The following is a 23226-nucleotide window of genomic DNA, read 5'->3' on the forward strand; positions in this document are numbered from 1 at the left end:
GTCATTTGCAATATAGTTTAGTATTGTAATTATGTATCTTATCAATTAATTGTGTTAATGGTTTTTTCAATGTACTTGCCCTGAGTCCTATGCCAATATATTTAACACAAAACTCAGCCAAATGAAACCAACAATCCTAGCTAATTCTAACTCTGTGATCTATTCAATTTAATACCTTAGTTTAGACTAGTGGAAAGGGTTTTAAAATTTTTGCTAACACACAGAAAAAAAAGGTTCTTTGGACAACCATTAAGTTTAACAAGATGTTTCCTGTGAAATATGACATGGTTGTGATGTAATATATCTAAGATCTTAAGTGTCAGGAATTGTGCAGCTGCTTGAGAAATCAATGTCCTTGTTTAGCTCAAAATGCTGCCAAATTATTACAGAGATCACTTAATAGAAAAATCACTCAGCATTGAAGTGAGTATTCTGAACATTAATAAATTTCAGTATATTCATTTTGTCAAGTAAACTCATAAGGTCACCAAGGGCAAAGAAGGCAATGCAAATATTTTTAATGTGCTCATCACATCACAGGATTGAAAATGTTCATGATTTCTCTGGAAGGAAATAGATCATTGCTAGAAGTTCAAAAGAACATTTTAGTATCTTTATAACTGTGCGTCTTTCTGATAGTAATAATTAATGTGGAATTTCTCCTTTTGCAGATGTGTATATATATTTATATTTTCTGGAGGACATTGGTGTGTTTCAACCACAAGAAACCATGCTGATCATTATAAACTGCCTTGGATTTTCAGAGCTTCTGAGCTGGCTGAAAACTGATCTTGTTTGCGCTAAATCTACTAATAATGATTTTAAGATTATACTGATTTCAGTGGAGTTTCCATTGATATGTGTTGGCATCAGAATCCAGTTCGTGTTGGTAAAAAAGGACTTTTTATCTAACTGTTTTCTAGAAGGAATATTTTCATAATCATCTGTATTTTTTGTGTGTTTGGATTTCAGTATTACTATCCCTCAGTCTTCTTTTTATTACTTTATCTTTCCTTTAGAACAAGGCCTCCTCCTTGTCTTTTGTCCTGCAGTTTAGCAAGATGCAACTTTCTATGGCAGGACAGGCTTGAGGCCATCCTACTCACTGACTCTCCTTCTTGCTCCTGTCACATGCTCCTGGTGTGCACCCTTGCGGCTCATTGTGTCCAGTAATGCTGGACGACCATTCATGTGGCTTTGAACGGACAGTTGATATGAACATTTTTAAATACATATTTCACTCAATTGTTTCTCAGAATATCATTTCTCCAGTACAGCTTACTGCGTGGCACTGCCAAATGCAGCATGCTGTAGCAAGGGAGTGGTACGCAGAGCTAGTACTGCTACCAGCGGCTACTTTGAGAAAACTGCCCTAGGTTTCACTGAAATTATCTAAGAAGCAAGGAATCAATGGCTAATGTCTGAAACAAAATTTTAAAAAAGAAAAATATAATAATTAGTAAATGTGGAACTTGGTGTCAGGTAAATCTTGGGCACAGATATCCAAATGGTAACATGATTTTAGGCCTAGCTGTTAGGTGTCAGGTAAATCTTGGGCACAGGTATCCAAACGGTAACATGATTTTAGGCCTAACTGTTAGGAATCCAGGAACATCGGATGGGCCTGTAACATGTGTTGTTGTTTAGCTATGCGTAACACCTTGCTGGTTAAGAGAAAGATGGTAGAGAAATTAAATCTTTACTTCTGGAGAACAAGATGCTGACACCGTTATCGAGAAGATGGTTAGTATTTGACCTGTGTTCTTGGTACTGATTTTGAAGAGCTTGGATACTTTGAGTTTATTTTGAGTGAGAGAAAAGACAGTGAAAAAATTTTGCAAGTCCCTGAGTACCTTAGATCCCAAGGACCCCAGCTAGCAGATCTTAAGCCTACATGTGTGTGGTGGGTTGACCTCTGCTGGTGTCCGTCAAGCCCTCGTCAGCAGCACGGGGGAGCAAATATGATGAAAAAGCTTGTAGGTAAAGATAAGGACAGGGAGACCACTCATCAACTACCATCACGGATAAACCAGAGTCGACTTGGGGAAATTAATTAAATTTATTACCAACTAAAAAAAGGGTAATATACTGAGAAATATAGCAAAATTCAAAACAACTTTCTCCCCAGCCCCCCTTCTTCCCAAGCTCCACTTCACTCCTGACTCTTCCACCTCCTCTACCCCAATGGTGCCAGGGGACGGGGAATGGACATTGCACCCAATTCATAACACTTGCTCTCTGCTGCTCCTGTCTCCTCATGCTCTTCCCCTGCTGCACCTTGGGTCCTCACCATGGAATGCAGTCCTTCCAAAACAGGCTGCTTCAGCATGTGTCCCCCATTGGTCACAAGTCCTGCCAGAAAATGTGTTCCTGCTTTGGCTCCTCTCCACAGGCTGCAGCTCCAGTCAAGAGCTTGTTCTCGTGAGGGGTCTCCATGGGCTGCAGCTTCCTTCAGGGCTTGTTCACCTGCTCCGATGTGTCATCTTACACGGGCTGCAGATGGATATCGGCTCCACAGTTGACCTCCATGGGCTGCAGGCGGACAGCCTGCCTCACCATGGTCTTTACCACAGGCTGCAGGGGAATCTCTGCTCTGGCACCTGGAGCATCTACTCCACCTCCTTCTTCACTGATCTTGGTGTCTGCAGGGCTTTTTCTCTCACATTTTCTCACTTCTCTCTCACAGCTTCTGTTGCACAACAGTTTTTTTCCACTTCTTAAATTGTTATCACAGAGGCATTACCAATCTCACTCATGGGCTCAGCTCTAGCCAGAGGCAAGTCTGTCTTGGAGCCTGCCAGGACTGGCTCTGTCAGACACGGGGAAAGCTTCTAGTGTCTTGTCACAGTAGTCACTTCAGCAGTCCCACCTTCCCCTGCTACCAAAGCCTTGACATGGAAACCCAATAAAATGTGATAAAGAGATAAATGTGTAGTCTGTTGTTTAAGTATTACTGTGTTGATATGTGGACTTGAATCTACGTATCCTAATTTATGGAAAGCCAGTCGGAAAAAAATACGCAGTATGTTATAGCTTATTCTTCTTTTCTGGTTATGGAGCATAACTTTTAACTTAAAACTAAGAAATACCAGACGTTTCAGATTGTGCATAGTTCATTTATCAAAGACATCAGTAAATAGCAATCATTTTTTATATTGTCAATTAAGGTATTTTAAGACCTCTTTTTCTGGTGACTGAATGAGACTCTTGGAAAATGCAGGATTAGAAAGAAAAACATTGGGAAATACCCTTAGCCAGGAGGAAATATGCATAGTTGGGAAGGAAGGAAAGCACTGGGAAGAAATCAGTTGGCGTAGAGGTATTTGGCTTTATTACTCCCTTCAAAATCAGCAGTAATTCAGGCACTGAATATTAGTTGGAAATCCAGTTCGTAGCTGTGAGAATAAAGGACAGTATAACATACTTTGCAACTATTCTTATATCCTTCTTCTCTAAGGCTCTCTGCTTTTGAAAATATGCCAATCCAGATGCGCAGTCTGTTGACCTAGCTGATTGCTTTTTATGAATTTTTAGATAAAGGCTGGGAAAAGAGGACTAAAATAAGCTACAGCTAAATACCAGTAATATAGATTGGAAAGCAGTTTGCATTTTTTGACTGTGTGAAGTTTGACTACTGCAGATAGTTCACAACAGTTCTGTAAAGAAGGCTGCAACTTCTTACAGTCTCCCTGCTTTCAGAGGGAAAAGACACCATACATACAAAAAGTGCTCCTTACTCAGATGTAACTTCTCATTCTTTGACACTATAGGTTTTGTTATTCAAAATTAAAAGTTACATGTATTACTTCAAGGTTTTTATATACAAATGAAAGATATTCATAGGACAGCTGGGCATTCTTCATCTTCTCTCAATTATTCACTGCACGTGATTTGATGATTCATACTTCACAAATGCTAAAATATGAGTTTCTAGATCATGTTCTCAGTAAATTTCACTATTGTCAGGAAAATAGCTGCTTGAGAGATCTTGCAAACGTTCAGAATTTAACGGCTTGCAATCTCAAATGCAATGAATATAATTAAAGGAAATCAAGGCGGAAGACTCTCCCTGTTTAAGAACTCATGATTCTACACCTATTTCCTAGTTTTACCTTAAATCTCTGGCTGTCTTGATTTACTGTCAGATACTTCTAAATTCTGGAGAAGATTTAAGCAGATTGCAGGTAACCTCAGCCCATGACTCTTTTTGTTAAAATGTTGTGCAGTTACTTTCCTGGGATAGAGCTCCCTATGTATTGGTGTTGACTTCCTTTTCTCCCCCCATGCACATATGGCAAGAGTTGTGGTTTGGCATGCCAAAATAAATAACAAAAAAGCTCAGGAAATAGGCAGCTTTTATTTTTCTTTACAGAAGAGATTCATGTTGTCATTCAAGAGAATTTACATAAGCTCCTGCTAATTGTAGATTTATTCTAACAGTATTGACTCAAGCTAAATTATTGGAAGATCTCGTTCGTAAATCACTTGGCAAGTTATTTGCTGATGTATCAAGTTTATTTCCATTAGAGAAAATGGGTTTCCATGTTCGTCTTTCAACCACTTCAGCTTTGGCATCAAAATTGACAAATAACTTCTATAGTGATATGAAACCAAGGGACATATGTGGTAGGGCACATGATTTAATGCAGGGTTTTGAGCTGATGAACTGTGGCATTTATTTTGCAAAATGTTTGCTTTACTTTTTTCATTTCAAATGTTTTCCATGTGTAATCTGATTTTGCAGGTAAGTAGGGTTATTCTGTAGTACCACCATCCGATTTCTGGAATTTCCAAATGACTTTTAAAATAATCTAGAATTTCTAACTGTCAAAACTTTTGTTTCCCTTTTTTTAATCAGATTTCTTCCTTGATATGGAATCATAGATCTTGTATCCAGAAGAGATGAAATATATATAAGAAAGTTCTTATACAAGCTTTAACAAGATAGTTATGCAAGCAAGAATTATAAACACAACTTCCGCTGACTTTCTGGGGGATTTATCTGCATAGGCCATCTAAGTTAAGGCCTGTAACTTCCATTTGCAACATCATATTTAAGATAGAATATATTGTGGTTTTATTTTAAAATACCACTAACACCTGCAGAATTGTTACAGCACTGCAAACTCATTTTTACCACGTTGGGATGATTCACTGTTAATTGCTCTATTTTAAAGAGGAAGAAAAGCAAATATGGTGTTTCTTTCCTGGGAATAGGTTAAGATTAGAATTACTGGAAACGAACTAAGGATTATATTGGTAGATAACAATCAGTTTATTTTCACCTGACACCTTCAAGTATTGTAATTTGATACAGTAAACCTGATATGGTTTTAAACAAAAAAGAAAATCAACATTTGATCAGCAAAGTCTTGGAGCAGACATAAACGGGAACTAAGTGTATTGATCTAACCATACGTCCTAAAGGAACAGAATCACTGAATCACAGAATGGTAGGAGTTGGAAGGGACCTCTGTGGGTCATCTAGTCCAACCCTCCTGGCGAAGCAGGGTCACCTATACCAGGTTGCACACGATCTCGTCCAAGTGGGTCTTGAATATCTCCAGAGCAGGAGACTCCACAACCTCCCTGGGCAGCCTGTTCCAGTGCTCCGTCACCCTCAGAGGGAAGAAGTTCTTCCTCATGTTCAGACGGAACTTCCTCTGCTTCAGTTTGTGACCCTTGTGCTTTGCCCTGTCGCTGGGTACCGCTGAAAAGAGTTTGGCCCCATCCTCTTGACACCCGCTTTTAAGATATTGATAAGCATTTATTAGGTCCCCTCTCAGCCTTCTCTTCTTCAGGCTAAACAAGCCCAGCTCACTCAGCCTTTCCTCGTAGGAGAGATGCTCCAGTCCCCTCATCATCCTCGTAGCCCTCTGTTGGTCTCTCTCCAGTAGCTCCTCATCTTTCTTGAACTGGGGAGCCCAGAAATGGACACAGTACTCCAGATGGGGTCTCACAAGGGCAGTGTAGAGGGGGAGAAGAACCTCCCTCGACCTGCTGGCCACATTCCTGTTGATGCACCCCAGGATGCCATTGGCCTTCTTGGCAGCCAGGGCACACTGCTGGCTCATGGTCAACTTGTCATCCACCAGGACACCCAGGTCCCTCTCCACAGAGCTGCTCTCCAGTATGTCCGTTCCAAGCCCGCACTGGTGCATGGGGTTGTTCCTCCCCAGGTGCAGGACCTTGCACTTGCCCTTGTTGAACTTCATAATGCTCCTCTGCACCCAGCTCTTCAGCCTGTCCAGGTCACGCTGAATGGCAGCACAGCCTTCCAGTGTACCCACCACTCCTCCCCGTATTGTGTCATCAGCAAACTTCCTGAGAGTACACTCTGTCCCTTCATCCAGGTCATTGATGAGTAAGCTGAACAAGAATGGGCCCAGTACTGACCCCTGAGGGACACCACATTCATCAGATGTGTTCAGATTTTATCTGAACTGTATGTCTTTTATGTTAAACCTATATGCATATTTAAGGACAGATAAATCAGGAAATTGATTAGCCTTGTTAATCTAATCTGAAGCACTGTGGTGTCAACTTCTCTCTTTCTATGCACAGTGTGAAGTGTACACTTACAGTCTGGAGTATTACATTTTCTGTGGAAACGAGAATTTGGGCCAGCCTTGTTCATCTCAGATGAGCAATAGCTTGTGGACAATGCATATTTATGTACCAGCAGTTTTAGCTGAATAATTATGAATGCATCTACAGCTGTCATAATGCACCTGTAAAAAGCAGGGCTGAACACAAGTCATGGCCCTGCTGCTGACACACTTTATCTTCACTTTCTGTTCTTTCCTCCTTTACTTTGTAAAGGAATGGATTTGAGATCTAAACCATTAGATGACAGTGCTGCCACTGACATTAGATGTCCCATGCTGCCACTTTCAGGGACGTGAAGTCACTCCGCACCTCTGCTTCCACTCTCAGGTACTTAGGGTCTCTCTGCAGTCCCTGCCATGACCAGGTTTTGAGCTACTGGCTCTGCATGACATATTAACTCCTACTCTTTTGTGTGTTTTTCGATACTGAAGATTTGCCTCTCCACGGGTATTCTCCCTGTGAGTGATGAAACACATTACTACAACGATGTAATTCTTTGTAATTATTATGTTGTAAACAGTTGGTATTAGGAGAGTTTCAAAGAGCCATTTATCTAAAAGAAAAGAAAAGATATCATTAGAAAATGCTAATGCTTGAATGCAAGATTCTGCAAAGTGCTAAAATTGCACCCCAAAGACTTTTTGTGCTTTTGCAGCATGGATGTAACTATGGTGACAGTTTCTTTCTTAGTAATATTAGTCTAGTGTTCCCTAAACTCTGAGCAGCATATTAAATCAGATCTGATTAAATCAGGTTCCCTTGATAGACCAGAAGATTGCTTAAACCTTTCTAATTTGTGACCTATGATTGTGCTCAGTTAAATGTGATATCAAGGTCAAGGTCTAACGTAAAGTCACAGAGTACACCACAAATTCATTACTACATTTTAATTCATGTAGTGACACGTCTGAGAACATGCTCCTTTACCTTTGACCCTCAGTTGTAAAGGAAATCCATCTGTACTTACTAGGTTATGCAAACCTCTGGAGAGTAGCTTGCCAGGATAGTTAAGGATATAGAAGGTCACTATAAGGAGACATCTGTATAAATACTCTATCATTAATGTTCTCCTTCTCAATGAATATCATAAAAAATCAATAAACAAGGACCACAGACAACAATGCTTTGTAACATCTTTCAGAGCGGAGGACACTTTGAAGGGTATTTATAATGACTATTCCACTTCATGTGTCTTTCTTAGGTACAATTAAGTGGACCAAATAAGGCACCTAAATTTCCTCTGCAGTTAACACAGACAGATACTGACAAGGCAGCTATTCACTACCAAAGTTAGATGCTAAGAAGGCAGTAGGAATACTATCTTTGTTTTGACGTACAATATATGCGAGCAAGACAGAATGGTCATCAAAATGCAACAAAAAAAGCTGAAGGAGAGCAGAAAGTACTAGACTATAGTAATAATTAGAAATGCTTTTATGATAAGATGCCTGTTCCCATGCAGGACAATTCTTTTCGCCCACATCCCATTTATTTGACTCATTCTCTATACGAGTATTTTCATAGGTGAAATAAAAAGAGAGTTTACTGCTTTGTTTGCTGTAGCTCTTCAGCTGGTACAAATGTCATATATTTGGTCATACCTTGTTCTTTAGCACTGTCAACCACCTGTCAATCTTCATATTTGCAAAAAAGAAAAAACGTCAGCCACCCCACTGTGCTGAATGTAACAGCATTGTACTGTCAGAGGAGCAAGAGACAGGTGATGGTTTATGATAGAAATAAATCTTTTATGAGAGCAAACTTGGAAGAATTGCATGCTTTTGTAGGGGATATATCTCTGCACAGCTATCACTGACAGTCTTCTCAAATGCATCAGTTTGATAAGCAAGTTTTTTATTGTGTCTAATCATGTATTTGGGGGGAGAAATAGAGGAGGTATATGTGCTTTGTATAAGTGTAATATGTAATATATGTGTATGTGTATGCATCAATATAGATGCATACATGTCTTCATATATATTTGGAAAAAAATTAGATTCATTAAATCATCCTTAAACTGACTCCCACTTTTTACAGTAAAATTCTGATTGCTACACAGCATACAAGAGTGCTTTGGCCTAATTCACTCTGAAATCAGACAAAATGCTTTCTGGAAAAAGACTTTGATTTGAAAGAGAGGATGTGGAGTTAAACTGTATATTTTGAAACACAGTGAGATGTTGCCTTTTTCATATATTTGCAATTTTGAAAATATGTTGCCTGTAACTAAGTTGCAGAATCATTTCACTTTTTTATTTTAATATGTACAAAAAGAGTCCTACCCTACCAGAAAGAAGTGGAAACAGAAAGCCACACATCCTACAGCCAAGAAAAATCATTTGAAGGAATTTATTACAAGCACTTCCTATAAAGGCAGCCATCACATCCTGCCCTCTCAAGATTCCATTTTTACAGTTAAGCTATTCCGGCCCTGTCATGTTGCCAAGATAAAAATAATTGATAAGAATCGCACAACCCTCACAAATCTCTACTTTTTTGTTATTTATGAAAAAAGCCAGGTTTGTTCCAGAGAGCCACAATGTCATAACGAACCTAGCGAATAGATTTGCAATTCTAGTCTCCCTTCAGCTGTTTGTCTAACTATTGTGTAGCACTTCTGTCATTCATTTCCTAGCCTGACTGCACATAAAGTTATAATTACAAACCTCATCCAGTTTTACTCTCTTTATAATGACAATCACTTCAGTTAAAATGAGTGCTCAAGGTAGTCAGTACCACAAAAGCACAGCACTAATAAGAAAAAAAATCATTTTATTTTTTTCTTTTAGTTCCTCCAAAGTTTTACACTATTCTATACTAACCTTTTCCATTCTGCTTATATAGAAGCTGTTTTTCCTGTTTCGTACTGTAGTTATTGTAGCTTATCTGACTCCCATAATTGCTGCATGGTGTCGTTAGTTCTGTCTCTACCACAGATTCATTTAAAGGGTCAGCAGACAGTCACGGAACCCAAAGGGCAGACCAAGGGTGACAGTGTCTTTTTGTAGTAAGGTAATCTTATAGCAGGAAAATTCTTTAGCTTGGTAGCTGCTACATGATACAGCAGTGGATTTTGGGGTTCACAGGCTGAAGCCTAGACACGGGACTGGGAAGTGAAGGGAAAAAGAGAATAGAAGTGTGTTTTATTTTTACTCTGGATAAAAAAAGCCCATTTTACCTCTTATGTGAAGATCTATGCCAAGCGTCCTACAGAAACACCTGACAATTTTGTTTAGCTGTGTAAGAGTGTTTGTTAGTGTGCTTCAAGAGACCAGAAGACATTACAGTCTTGCACATGACACATATTTTATTCTTATGGCATGAACCTGGAGTGTAGGAAAATAAAGAATACACTGACAGGCCAACACATGGGAAAGATCCCAGTCTGGCCTTGTGACAGTCAAACTTAGTGCCTAGTTAATTCCATCTACCAGTCCTGGAAAATAAAATGTATTATTCCATACACTATTTGGCCAAATAATCCCCACTAGTAAAATTGTTAAACTCTGCAGACTTCAGCTGTGGTTTTTTTGTGAAGTGACCTTGTTGTGTTTCCTCTCTATTCTATTTGACCTAAACCCTCAAATTTTGGCTTTTGGTACAAGCACATGTTTTCAGAGATCTCTTTCTGGCTCATTTTTTTCATAACAGGTATGAATATTAAAAACAAACGGTGATAAAGAATCAGATAGAACAGGATTTCTTAACCCAAACAAATTCCCTCATTCACTCTTTTCTTTTTTTTTTTGCTGTTCTGTTTATTTGTGTGTGGTTTTTCACGTGTATTTTAGATCCTCTGAACCCCATCTGGTGAGTAGCACAGAGTGTCTCTTCCCAAAACTCCCACTCTCAAGAATGCTGTGGGATGCCAAAGCGTAGGATGTGTTAACGTGAAGGCCAGAGCTAGCCTGCTCTGTCGTCAGTTCATCCTCTGCCAAGCCTTGCTCTCCAGAGCACAGACAGCGGCAGTAGACAAAAGTCAACATACGTAGGTCAGATTAGTAGCCAACGGTCTGAGGGTTATCCAGATGGTTCAGATGCTTATTCAAATGACCAGGCATTTAATCAAATCCACTGCAGCACCCATGACCCTAGTCCTACAGCTTGCTATAAGTCTTGTAGTCTTCACAACCTCCCCCTTCCATAATAATCCTTCCTTCTTCCCTTTGTTAGAACTGTTGCCTATTTCTGTTTCTTACCTGTGCAGCCTGTGGTCTCCTCTGATCTCCCTCTGTCCCCATTTGTGGGTGGGTTCCCCCCATGCATTTTGGCTGTGCAGGGGGAGAGGGGGGGGAACTGGTTTCCCAGTTCTGGTGACATTGAAGCATCTTCCCACATTTTTGCAGGCTGCGTGAACTTGAAAAGCCAGCATATTCTTCTGACATCAAACACTCTTGTAGTCTGTTTGCTTATTTAAGCAAACCAGAGAATTTGCTATGAGGTCCAGTAAAGCGGACAGCTGAAGACGTGATCTCCTTTTTCTGGGTTAATGACTTTGCTACATTAAGAGCTGCTTTTTTTTCCAAACACAAGCGCTGTCTAGCCTGTTGGACAGGCGGAACGTTTGCCACTAGTAGGGTTTCAAATTGAATAATCTGACACTTCTTAATGGATATATAGAAAAAGTCTGGATATCACTAAATTTAAGTCTGTATAGCTATTTTCTCCCCAGATTGAAAATGATGTCTGTCTAAATGGTCATTCTTCATCTGGGTTGGTTCAGACTAAGGCATAGAAGAGGATAAATAAGGGAAAAGGGGTTAAATGTTATTTACACACAGAATTATTGGTGAAAATAATATATGTTTCTCCTTGTATTTTAATAAGTGGAAATAATTACTATGAATTTTGTCATAGTTAAGAACAGTTTCAAAATAGCTGTATGCTTGTAACTGATTTTATAAATGTCTATAAGTGTGGATATGTTTATGTATAAATTTTATCCAAAAGTGATATCTGCAGAACATTCATCTATTTTGTTCCCTTTCCTTTGTAGAAATAAAACTAAAAAAGAGACTGGAAAACAGAATCCAAATCCTAAATGTAACTCTAGATAATTGCAATTTCTCGAGGAAAATGATAACCAAAACCATTTCACTGAGAAGAAGTAGATTTTATTTTTATTAAAAATTTTTATTTCGTGAGATGAAACCAATCTGTGGAGAAATCCAACAACCGTACATTCCGAACTTAGAAATTATGAGAACTGAATGGAAACATTCCTTTTGCTAGTAAACTTGTGGCAAGGTTGCTATTCAAAAGGCTGGGAAATTGAAAGAAGACACTTCCTGGAGGACATTATATAGTACAATCTCAAAAAGGTTTGTACAGACTAGAAAAGCACTTACAAAACATACAGTCTTATTAAGAAATACAAGTTTCTTGGATATAGATGTGTATCAGACTCTGTAAAAAACTCTTGTAGAAAGTAATATTTAGATATTTCTTTCTTTTCACTTTAGATTGTACCTTTGGAAAGGGCCATTTTGTCCTGAGAGATGGTGGTGGAAATGGTTATTTGATCTTTCCTCTGCCTTTTAGTTCTTCCCCACTCCACACTCCATCACTCAGACTCTGCTACTAGTCTGTTGCCCCTGGCCTAAGGCTTGGTCCTGTCCCCAGGGTCTGTTTTCAGAAGCCAAGGAACACTAGAGAACAAGGGCAATCTGTCCAAATGACGTCTCCTTTGATTGTGCCCCCTGCTCATACAAATTAACACCTAAACAGAGTCAATTTTAATCCTATCAAAACACTGTCCTTTAAATCTATAGAATATATTAGTGTGCAAATTAATATAATCTTGGGGCAGCTGAGTTTTACCTACAAGAAAATCTGTGAAGGATTATTCACTGTTTTCTCACATAATAAGAAATATGGGTGGAAAGCAATATGGTCTGCAGACCAGATGGAGAACCAAGCCAGTTAATTCATCTGTGTTTTATATGTAAAGTATAAAATGATTAGGGGGAAGGGACAATATGCAGGATATGTGAGTAGATGCATAGAAAAAGTTAATATATTACATTAGTCAGCAATACATGTAAAAACAGAAGGGAGAAGGGAACCATGAAACGGAAAACAAGTGATTAAGTGATCCATGTGGTTTACTGTTCCATGGCCTCTTCATCTGTCTTTACATTATTAAAAAACCTTACTGGAAATGAAAGGTTTAAGAGCAAAATATTCTGCCGCACAATTTGAAAAAGAAGAGAGCTGGGGCATGCAAACTTGCCTAAGTGAGGGAGGAATCTGATATTGAACAGACTGGATGAAGTACAAAGGAACGACACAAAAAGACAAAGACAGCATAGAAAAACTGTGGAAATCAAGGGATCTCGATTTGAAAGGCAACCTTAAAATATGTAAGTTTAAGGTGGAAAGAGAAAAAGTTGATAAGCAGGCTTGTAGACAGGATAAGCATGGTCAGAAAGATAATATGACCATTACTGCCTTTTTGCAGTACACTAGTTCTGCCCTTGGAATATAAAGAGGGTCAGAGTGAGAGAAAATAGGTAGAGAGGATGACATTTTTTTAATAAATGGTAAGAGATTAAGAACCAGATTTAACAGTATTCTTCAGTCGATGAAATAAAAAATGAAAAGCTAAGTGTGAACCGAGAGCACAAGAGGGAAAAAAAAAAGGTGAATGAGAAATACCGTTCATTTTCAGATGTTTTGCAAGACATGTATGTTTGAGTCAAGGGGTCTGTGTTCAAATGGAGCGTTACAGGTGATGAAATAAAGACAGAAATTATTAGGACAAAAGAGATAATACAAGTCTTTGTTACCTTCTACAACTATTAATGTCATTATTAATTTTCCCTGAGCTTCATTATGTTTTGGATCAGAATGTCTGTGAGAAGAGCAGAGACAGACAGGAGTCCAAGGAATGATCAGAATGGGAGCTGTCATTTATCAGGAAAGATGAAGAACATAGAGTCATAGACTCATAGAATGTTTTGGGTTGGAAGGGAACTTATACATGAAGCATGAAGGCAGCAATGTTGGTTGATCACTTGTTATCATGGGGATTGAAATTAACACGAATAGGATAGATGGATGGAAGGTGAAAATTAGGAGCTGTGGGTGGACTGAAGGACATAACGCAGCCTACATGCAGGCCACTGAAGGAGGTAGCACCATTATCATCTACTTAGTACAAACAAGATAAATGTGAATATAAAAGGTTCTCGACCCCATAACAAAGATCAACCATTCCAAAAGCTGAAATAATGAAAAAGAAATAACTTTGAGGAGGGGTTGACCTTCTCTTCCTACTTTCCTCAGATGTTTCTGAAATATGAAAATGCACTGTACTCGCTAAGCAGGTTGGACTGCCCACCTTTTCAATTTTTTTCCCTGACCTTTAAAGTTTTGACTTCTCAGAATATTTTTCCCCTTTGTATATAGATTGTCTTTATCAGATTTCCAATGTCTTAACTTAAATATTTAAGTTAAAAAGCACTTGCAGTAGTTCTCACTTGTCACATTGGGGTTTATATATTTTCACACAATCCAAACTGCCTATGTAGATGAAAGGAGAGAGTGGATACACAGCACTGGAATAGTACTTCACACCTCATCTACTTTTAAGATGTTCTTTCCTTTGCAGGAGTGGGAAAAAAAGTACCTTGCCATTTATCTCTCTAAAACCCACATACTGAAGAACTAAGCTATCTACATCACAAAGCAGAAAATACTTATTAAAATTCATCATAAAGTGCATTAGCTACAAAGGGAGCTTTAATGGCCAACAGTCATCAGTCTCCTAGATTCTCAGCAGTTATTGGTACCTACATCTTCAGAGACATCAGATACCAAAGAAGTGATTCAAACCTTGAAGAAAAAAACAATGAATTTGTTAAAGTACTTTTACAGATATAAAAGCAATGAATGCTTGATCAAGCTTAAGAATTAAGTGAAAATTCTTGTTTATCCTGTTTAATATAGTCAACAAAATGAGAAGGGCCATGATTCTCTCTGCTGAGTACCAAATAAGTTCTTACCACAAGAGATGGTCTTGAGGGAAGTTCTGGTTCTTCAAGCAGTCTATGTGGCCAGTCGTTGGGGAAACTTCCTCTGTAGCTGTTTATTGAAAGCTGTCATGGTCGAATTAAAATGGAAATTTTTCATAGTGGCCATCCTAATATCATATATTGAGGAAAGAAGGAAAATATTTGTGAACGAGTTAAAAATATTTTCAATAAAATCTCTGTAGGAATCTTTAAATGAATGTTTTCAAAATAAAGGATATCAATATGTCTTTACAAATGGAATATCAAAGGTTTAGAGATGGTCATGTACGTCTATAAGGTGAGACACTGTTGTAAAAACTCTAAAGTGAAGAGCTTTGTCACATAATATTTATGATCTCTTATAAAATTAACACACAAAGAATAGGTTAAATACTGCAGTTAGGGAACAATTTAACTCTAGTGAGGATAAATTGGGAAGTCTTTGGGGGTTAATTTGTCATTCACAGATTAGCTACTTTTGTAGTTATGCAATTTTTCTTCATACTCTTCAAGTTGATATTTCCTTCTTAGAGTCTGTCACTGAAATTGGGTTGATTTGGATATTGACAAACAGAAGGAAGTAATTGGGACTGAGGAGGAGAAACAATCTATTGTGGCATATGCATTTGCTGGAGCAGTAAAGTTATCAGAAATCAAGACAATCTAGCAACATTACTGTAAAACATGGAAACTTTTCTATACATTAATATGTTCTGGCTACAGAATTTTTCTTCTAGCCTGCTTAAGCTTTCCTTCTGAAGTTTTTGTCACATATGTAAATGGTACCTCTTGTTGTGTAGGACATTCAGCTCAAATAGCTTTTCTTCTGGGATGTATCATGATTGTTTCTTGATGACTCACTTCTGAAGCATACAACTTCTTTTAATCATTTCATTTAAAGGTCAGGAGAGTCCTCCCTCTTGCCAGATGTTCATTGCATTTGCCTTGCTCTGCCATGGGGCTTCAGAGAATATTCCTTCCCCTTTCATTGCTGAGACACAGAAGCTTGCCAGGGTCTGACAAACATGCATCTCATGGAAACACCAGGAAGGGAGAGCTGGGTCAGTGGGGTAATTCAGCTTTCAGCATCTTTAACATACCAAGCAGAAGTAAGAGCTGACAGCAGTGGGATGGGAAGAGCAAAACAGACCCTCAGCTGAGCTTTCTCATCTCTCATCTATACCTTTAATATTAAAGCAGAGAGTTGCTTGCGCTTTTAAATATTTCCTACAACTGTCTACACCTGACTTTGTGTCACTAACGGTGTAACCTTTGTGTTATTGTATCTCCTCTGAGAACAGTGATGTACATTAGAGTGACTAAAGTGCTTTAGGACCTAATGTTACCTGAAATTGGGTCAGGCTGGATTCAAACCAGCTGTGTACACACTCCCTGGGAGAGAAGAGCTGGTGGGTTTCCACTAATGGACATCTAGATGCCTCCAGTGCTACACGGCTTCTTGAGAGTTCATAAGCAGAAAACCTGCAAATGAAAACTTAACTAAGAGACAAACTTTTTCCTACTAAATCACAGTAAAAATGAGTGACACCAAAGTGGGAGGAGGGGGTCATGGTGCCACCCAGACAGCCTCAACAGGCTGGATAGAGGGACTGACGGGAACATCATGAAGCTCAGTAGGGGGAAGGACAAAGTCCTGCACCTGGGGAGGAGCAACCCCAGGCACCAGCACATGCTGGGGACCACCCTGCTGGAAAGAAGCTTTGCAGAAAATGTCCTGGGGCTCCTGGTGTACACTAAGTTGAACATTGTCCAGCAATGTGCCCTTGATGCAAAGAAGACTTAACAGTGTCCTGGGCTGCATTAGAAGTGTTGTCAGAAGGTCAGGGGAGGTGATCCTTCCCCTCTGCTCAGCACTGGTGAGGCCACAACTGCAGTACCCCATCCAGCACTGGGATCCCCAGAATGAAATTGATACGGACATACTGGAAAGAATCCAGTGCAGGGCCACAATGATGATGAAGGGACAGGAGCATCTATCCTATGAGCAAAGGCTGAGAGACCTGGGACTGTTCAGCCTGAGAACAGAAGCTTCAGGGGGATTTCATTAATATATATACATACCTGACAGAAGCATGCAAAGAGGACAGATCCAGGCTCTTTTCAGTGGTGCCCAGTGACAGGACCAGAAGAAATGGGCACACACTGGGACACAGAAGGCTCCATCTTAACATCAAGAAACACTCTTTCACTGTGAGGGTGATTGAACACTGGCACTGGATGCCCAGGGAAGTGGTGGAGTCTCCATCCTTGAAGACATTCAACAGCTATCTGGACATGGTAGTAGGTAACCTGCTCTAGGTGACCCCCCTAACATGGGGGATGGACTACATGACCTGCAGAGCTCCCTTTCAAACTCAATCATTCTGTGATTCCTTGATTCCGTGAATGTGTATTCCAGATCTACATTTATTCAAAAATCAGTGAATCAGAACAATCTTTGTATAGTCATTGAAACTGTTATGAACTGAATTATCTTCCTGTGTACACCAGGAGAAAACATATTCCTGTAATTTTTACACTAACACTTCACTATTTGTTAGAGTGCCCTGGTGTTGTAAGACCACCTATGAAGCTTTTAACTGTGTTCAGAACCGTGTGTTTTATCACAGTTACATTGCAACAGTTCCACAAGATTCTTCCGCAGAATATTATAATGTATTTTTCTTGATCCATGTATAAACAGGAATAATAAAAGAATAGACTTTTAATAACAAGTTTGCATCCCTGTTACCTTTACCAAGAGTCAATATTCCTGCGATTCCTAAACACTTTTCTCTCACCCTCCTCTTCATTATTATTTCACTTCAAATAAATCAGATACATAAGGTCATATATATTTTTGCTGCATTGACTTTACCAGAACTATTATACGATGTTGATTTTCCTGCTATCATTATTTTGAAAATCTGCTCATACACAATATCTGCTCTATCCTTGTTCAAATGTCAGAGGGGTTGGGAATAGGGAGATGTTATGTGGACTACCCTTCAAATATTTCAAACTGTGCAGACTTAATATGTCTCTTTCTTGCCAGCTAATAAAGCCGAAGAGTGATCCAGGTCATCCACTGTTAGGAGATGGGTCTTTTGAACTGTTCATCCACACCATACCTTGACTATATATTACAATGCCATCTGTAAAATTAAAAGAAGAATCTGTTCTTGTTCCTTGTTAAGATATAACAAAGCTTTCAGGAATTTGTAAGAAAGGAAAAGAACCCATTAGGATCTTTACTAGGCTCCTCCTCAGAAACGGGCACCTCTTTGTTATCCCCAAATTCACAATTAATCAGGTTTCCTGTGCAGTTCAGTCTACTTCTCCATTATGGGATGGAGTGGGAGGGTTCACAGATAATGAATTAAAGTGTGCCTTAAGAATTTCTTGTACAGGGAGGAGAAGGATGCAAGAAATCACAATTTCTACTTTGCTCACAACCACAATTATTTCATCAGTAGCAACAGATATTAGGTCACAATCATCTGTGTTCTCTCAGAGGAATGCCCTGAGAGGTCAAGTCTCCTGTTATTTTATTGTTAGGGCCCAAGTAATTTTATTTTCCTTGTCTGCTTAATCAAATATTATTGATACCCCAGGATAGGAGGAAAAATAATTCAGAAGACTTTCATAGTCTGTGTGCCTGGCATATAAGTTATATTGTTCTGTGTGATCATGTAGCTGAAGACTATTATAATACACACACACAGGAAGACACTCTCATAGTTGTGAATTCATCCTTAACTTTGGCTTTTCTTGACGTTTCAGTAGTTTGCCATGTAAACTTCAAGTTGCATAAACACAGGATTTTTTGGCCCTTAGTTTCTTAAAGCACTTATTACAGGAAAAACTGGGTACAAGAGAGGGAGAAACTCAAAGTAAGTTACAAGGTATAGATGGACTTTGAAGCTTTAGAGTTTGGAAATGATGTGATTACAGCTTCTTGATTCCATTTTCAATGTAGGTATCAGGATAGTCTATGAACTCAATAGCCCTTGATGAACAGCACCAGAACAGAACATTCTAGAACCTTTTTAACGAAAAAAAGCCCTCTCTTTCATCTTCAGTTTGTAACTTATATCTTAAAAGATTGTCCATGTTAAAAATACCAGCTTAATCGCCATCAATCTATTTGTTGCTAGAGAAATTCATGGTAATGTTGTTTCAGTCAAGCAATGATCATTACTATTCACTACTATTAAATTAGCTCAGTATCCTGGGAGATAAATTCTCCCATATAGCGTCTTCAAATGCAGTATTTAAGGCCTTTCATTCTGAACATGACTTATACACAAATTATCACAGAACTGCGATTGCTTCTGTAGAGGACAACAGTCAACAGCCTCCAGGATTTAACAGAAAGGACAAATGTTTAGCAAATGCAGGCAGATTGCTGCTCTTTCACCTTCTGCTCCACAAACTGCATACAGTATCAGAGTATAGGTATAAAGTTTTGTTGTGGAGTATCTTGTGGATAAATTCACAATAAATGGTATAAAACTGTCCTGAAGGCACAAGGAGAATGAAAGTAAGGGTCAATTCACTTCTGAATGGGATGTGAACTCCCAACAGAGTAAAGATTTCAAGTGTTGTTCCCATGAGCCATCCTCCTGAATAACTCTTGTGTTTATGAAGAAAGGATACAGTGCAGACAGTGTCTTCCAGACCACACATTACTTCTACTTTTGCTCTGCTTCCTCAGCCTCAGTCACTGCAGAGCATGTTGGGCTCAGAGGAAGGAAGCAAAGGCTGGGCCAGGAGGAAAGAAGTTCTCTCTGTACAGATTTCTTTGTTCCTCCAAGCACAAGGAAACAAATATCTATTTAATCCTTCACATGTTTGAAAGGCATTACATTCAGGAAGTCTTTCATAAATAATATCTCCCCAATGAGTATTTATAAATGCTATTACACAAATGTGAGGAGCTAAATCTTTTATTCTAAGGCTACATAGACAGCATGTTTCTCTACTATGAGTGCTTTGCTCCAAATCTGATGGATATTTTATGTCCTATAGAGAAAACAGTAATGATATGTGATCTCTTGCAACAGAAACTAAACAAGCAAGAACTAGTTCTCATGTTCTATGCACACGTAACTTCAGAAAAACTATGGGAAAGAGATGGTGAAGGAAAGCCGTGTACATCACATACATTTTTGACTGAAGAGTAAATCACCACAGCAGGTCTTTAAACACTTGTGACTCTCTAAGAATAGTTTTGGATTCCTTTCATATTTCCTTAGGCACTTACTGGTCATTAATGGACTTCATAATCTATTTCCTCAGGAAGAGTTTTGGGGTTTTTTTTCTTCAATCAGAATAACACTTTTTGTTGTCATAAATCTTAAATAGCTGAAAGGAATTTTTTTAAACTGGTCCAAGATGCTCACTTTTGGAATGAGACCAAACATGAAAAGTCGCCACACTAGCAAGGAGTGATCTGTTCTGAGTGTGCGAGTTTTACATCCCTAAACACTGCAGCTACAAGGGCTTTGCTGTGTGTACATGCCTATATTTCAAAGCACTAAATGTTCTGTATAATGATTCACAGTGATATCATTACACCAACAAATAGCCTCTTTTGTGTATTTAGGTTCATTAAGTGGTAAGTCCAAGAGTGACTTAACTGTTGCTTCTAGCCTTGATTTTGTTCGTTACGCATTAAGGAAGCAGACTGACCGTGCTTAGTGCCCCAGTTGCCTGTCTCTGCATGCAAACAACAGTCAGCTTTGCTGCCTTTCACTTACAGCACTTTTCAACAAGTGCTAAAGAATTGCTTTAGGAGCTGGGGAAAGCTGTCAGATCCCCTGTGAGATTAGATGAACACGCTTGCCAGAACAGAAAGGAAAAAGAGAATTTGCTTGCTCAGGGCATGCATGCTTTGGCTTGCTGCTGTCAGAAGAGGGGCTCTGTAGATGCTAGCTGTAGAAGCAGGCTGTAGTTTAAGGAAATGTTTTTGTGTGCTTCACAAACCTGTAAGGACGGAGTAACCGGGTTAAGTTCTGATCCATCTCTTTCTTAGGGCACTTCAACCCACGTATACAAAACTCCCTTAAACTCAAAGAACTCCAAGGCCCAAATGAAATATGAAGACTTTTTTGCAGTGATGTATTCAGAGATATTCATTCCACCTTGGTGGTTTTTGTCAGTCCTGCTGTTGCTTACTTGTCAAGGACTGGGATGCACAAAATAATAACAGTGCTAGCAGAAAACGTTGTGGATACAAGTAGTGACATGACAGACTTTCTCACAGGTGCAGTTCTATCACCTTTTTAAAATCTGCCTGTAGATTCATTGAGCAACTGTGAATGCATTGAAACAGATTTCAGCTAATGAAGGATTTCTTTTGTGCATGCATCTTAGTTTTCTGCTCAGACAATGGAAACAGTTCTGTCTGAATTAATTATCCATAAGGAATCACTGCTTGAATTAGAAGCATTTAAATCAATGATTGTATAAACAAGCTTGAATCTATTTTTTTTTCCAGAAATACTTCATTAACTGATATTGCTTGGAAATTGTTATCCAGGATGCAATGGTAAGAATGGACAACACTGAGACTAATTGGGGAGGCCTGTAAAAAATGCTTATAATATTTCTGTAATGTTTACTGTAATTCTTTATTTCTTGTTCTTTGCCTTTCTGATATACACTTGCTGCAGATTACCTGGAAGAGACCTTCTCCTCTCTGCACTTTCAACTACAGCTAAGACATGCTTCCTGACCAGAGTGTCACTTAATGATAAACACAGTACTGAAATTTCTGAGCACTTTTCTATGTTTCTAGGAATAAAAGACAAAAAGAGTTCACTAAAATTATTATTTCTCAGTCTTTAGCAAGGGTAGGATTTGTGTCTTGTGAACTGGAATCAGATGTCCAAAGATGTTTAAATCTGGGGCTTGTTACCAGACTCCAAGCAGACTAAGAGAAATCCATTAAAGGTGAAGCAGACCCTTTTTTCAAAAGTAAGTTAATGTAAGCTAAACTATAGCAGCTCTTAAAGAAGCGAGAAAGATTTGACAAGCTGTAGCTGTTTGTTGCTATAAGAGGATGAGATTAGGCATATCACAAGCGGGTAGCCAGTGAGGCCATTCATTAGGTTTATGACGTCTGTTGGGGGGATCAAGGATGACTAGTAGGTGTGATGTAGACGGGCAAATGTTATGTGCAAGCAGTAACAAATATGATCTGTGCTGCATGGTCAGGGAATACAAAACAAATAAAATTAAATTCCTCCTTATGCCTTTGTAGAGTAGAGACAAAATGTAGCTTTATACAGGGAGGTGGAGTGAGCAAATCATTGTGCACGGAGGCAGCTAATTGCTGAACTTGATTGCAACTGCTAATCAGAGTCACAGGGAAAAAAAGTGTTGGGAATTAATTAGGCAAGGACCTTCAGAACAGCAGCAGGAAGCCTCCAAGTGACCTTTATTTACAGTCAGTTAAACAGAAGTGTGACTAAAAATGCCAAGGAGCAAATCAGATTATTAATATTGATTGCTTAAAGAAAATGAATAATTTAGGAGCAGTCAGAATAAATATGCAGTGACAGAGATGAAAGAGTACCACGTACTGCCTTTCCAACATTCATCTATCATGCAGCAGTGCCCCTTCACACAGAAATGGAGAATTTCCACCATCACAAAACATAATTAGTTTCATGACCCAGCATGATTGCAGTATTGCTGCTACAAGGAGCTTTCTTTTATTATTATTTTCCCAAGGCAGCAAAATGTGGAGGGAGACACGAGCCAGCTGAACAGAAGCTTTGCTCTTGGAAATTTCCTCAGAGATCAAATTCAGGTACTATGGGATTAACTTTTAGTTCTTTGTCGACAAAATAGCAGAAACATAGTATATAATTTTTTCAGAGCTGTCAGACTAACTATTTTAAGCACAGCTTAAAAGCATCTGTAAAATCTCTAACTCCTAAATTTCATCTCCTGTTGTCTATACTCCAAGACTTTTTCCAGTGATTTTTAGACTGAAAATTTTTAATATGGTCTCCTTTTTTGCCTAATTTTAATCTTGTATCCTAGTAAATTGGCACAATTGGTTTCAGGCACTGTTGGAATAGACACTGGTTTTTTTTCGTGGAAAGCCATGGAGTGATTTTTTTTCAAATTTACAAATTTGAATAAAAATAATGTCATAAAATATAATCATGAAGTTAAAATAGCACTAAAAGTATAACATAACAACAAAATAAGTTTGTGTGTATATTTACTTAATCAGTCCCATTTTTCATAACCTCATCTGAAAAGGAACCTGGGTATCTTTTTATTTTCTTGTCTCTTTTATTTATCTCCTCTTTTTTGAAAGAAAAGGAGATGAAGATATAATTAACAAGCACAAGTAAACCACATAAATCTAAGACAGAAGTGTCTCCCATTATTTTGCTGCTAGTCTGCCCAGGAATGTCAAAGCAATCTTTAGTATTGAAATTGTGCAAAAAAAGATGATTCCAAAAATTTTGATTTTTTCTCTGAGGAAAACAAGAGTGCCACTACCGAAGTTTTCAAAAGATGATACTTAGGTTAATTGTATTGTGTGGTGGCTGTATTTACTCCTTTACTGTTAATGGTC

Source organism: Opisthocomus hoazin, chromosome Z (assembly GCF_030867145.1).
Source record: "Opisthocomus hoazin isolate bOpiHoa1 chromosome Z, bOpiHoa1.hap1, whole genome shotgun sequence".
NCBI classification, from domain to species: domain Eukaryota; kingdom Metazoa; phylum Chordata; class Aves; order Opisthocomiformes; family Opisthocomidae; genus Opisthocomus; species Opisthocomus hoazin.